The sequence below is a fragment of the Triplophysa rosa genome, linkage group LG7, assembly GCF_024868665.1.
Source record: "Triplophysa rosa linkage group LG7, Trosa_1v2, whole genome shotgun sequence".
NCBI classification, from domain to species: Eukaryota; Metazoa; Chordata; class Actinopteri; order Cypriniformes; family Nemacheilidae; genus Triplophysa; species Triplophysa rosa.
The window spans coordinates 18,080,176-18,082,195 of NC_079896.1; the positions used below are offsets into that span (position 1 = coordinate 18,080,176).

A 2,020-nucleotide genomic window follows, 5' to 3' on the forward strand; every position below is an offset into this window, starting at 1 on the left:
GCCTCTCATACACTCTACTGTTGGTTAAAGCTATATAACTCCTTACTTAGGCTTATAATGACCCTTAATAGGCTTTGTCCATTATTTACCTATGAGGGTCCCATTAAATAAGTTACGAATGTACATGCCACACGTAACACTTTTGGCACGGCTCCCATAGGTAGCTAATGGACACACCATTTTTAAGCTTCTGGAGCACAACTGTGAGCCTTAATGCACGTCATTGTGAAGGGCTGTTCCTCTTAAGGTGTATAACGGACATTACATGTGTAACTTATTTGATGTGGCTAACGTAGGTTTATAACGGACAATACATGTGTAACTTATTTAATGTTGCTAACGTAGGTGTGTAACGGACATTACATGTGTAACTTATTTGATGTGGCTAACGTAGGTGTATAACGGACATTACATGTGTAACTTATTTGATGTGGCTAACGTAGGTGTATAACGGCCAATACTAGTGCAGTGCTTGTGTGACTCAGTTTGGCATTTACACGTTTATTACAGCTTTGTAACCTGTTTATTATGCTAATAAAGGATCTAGTTTTGGACTTTTCTATTTGGCGGTATATCTACCTTGTGCTTACACTTGCTTCACACTTATTTTTCTTTGTGCACAGATGATGTCCTGGAAAAATTACGAGAGTTTCAAGAGGGTCCGGATCCTTCAAGGAAGCTGAAGGAAAACATCAGTGGGAAGATCTACAGGGTTAAAAAGTTTTTAGCCTTCATGGCAGAGGGCAAGTCGAATTTATCAAATATGGTCTTCCTCAACGAGACCAGAAAGATAAACTCGTGAGTAATTTTTTGTCTTGTCCTTGCTGTGACCTGTGATGTTTTCGTTGTTTGAGAACAAGTTGCTCGTATAGCCCACAATTATGTTCTGCCTTGTTTGTTTGTGTGCAGCTGGGTAAGCTCCCTCAGTCGATCCGGAGTGACAGAAACAACGATCAAACACTACGTCGATAACGTCTCCCAGTTCATCGACTTCATCGCGGAGACACCTCCTCAGACGTCACGCCTGAGCAAGAACGTGATGATCGGCCTAAGGCGGGAGATGAAGGGCCTGAGGAAGTCCTTAAAGAGGGGGGTCGCCATGCACAGGACTTCTGTAAAGGCTTCCAAAGAGGAGAAGGTGCTGAGCAAGGGTTTGCTTTTAGAGTGCCGGAATAAATCAAAGCTGGGCATTTCCGAAGCACTTGGTAAGTTTTATGTGAACTGAACAAGTTAAAAAAGTGTCAAATGCAATCAAGATGTGCATTTTTAACTCCTCTTTGCTCTCCCACTGTCTTCAGCTCTCCTGGAGATGGACCCACGCCGAGAATCCAGTGGAAGTTTTATGGACTTTTCTCTGCGTTCCTGTCATCTGTTTTTGGGCACAGAGGGGGTGTCTTCCAAAACATGACCATCCAGGAGGTCATGGAGGCAAAGAGGTCATCAACGGAGAACGCCTTTCTCATAAATGTGAGTGTTTGACATTTTCACTCTCCTTGGCTGTCCGTGTGGTCTCCCGTTCTGAAGCACCTTTGGTTTTTATCCGTCCGCAGATAAAGACCCACAAGACGAATGAGTTGTACGGCCCAGCGCAAATTATTTTGATGGAGGAGGAGTACGAGTGGGTGTTACGGTTCCTGATTCTGAAGGACCAACTTCCGGGCGGCCTAGGAGCTAAATTCTTTTTCTTTGTGTCAACGCCCAACCCTTGCAAGAACTTGAACAATTACTTTCAAGAGGCATGGAAGGCAATGGGCCTGCCAGGATGTCCGACCTTCACAGACGTGAGAACGTCCATCGCCAGTCACGTAAATTTANGTGTCAACGCCCAACCCTTGCAAGAACTTGAACAATTACTTTCAAGAGGCATGGAAGGCAATGGGCCTGCCAGGATGTCCGACCTTCACAGACGTGAGAACGTCCATCGCCAGTCACGTAAATTTAGAAATAATCCATGTCAAATGTGAAACGTACTTTTCTGAGGCTTTTTGTGTGACGTACGGAATTATTTTTCTCTTTTCCA

General features: G+C 44.1%; 1 protein-coding gene across 1 annotated transcript in view; it reads left to right on the plus strand.

Moving 5' to 3' along the window:
* The window catches only part of LOC130556326 (uncharacterized), a 96,180-nt gene extending 95,880 nt beyond the window's left edge, over positions 1 to 300 (plus strand). The window contains exon 2 of the mRNA XM_057337212.1: positions 248 to 300. The gene's annotated coding sequence lies outside the window, so the exon portion shown is untranslated. The remainder of the gene's footprint in view (positions 1 to 247) is intronic.
* Positions 301 to 2,020: the final 1,720 nt, after the last annotated feature.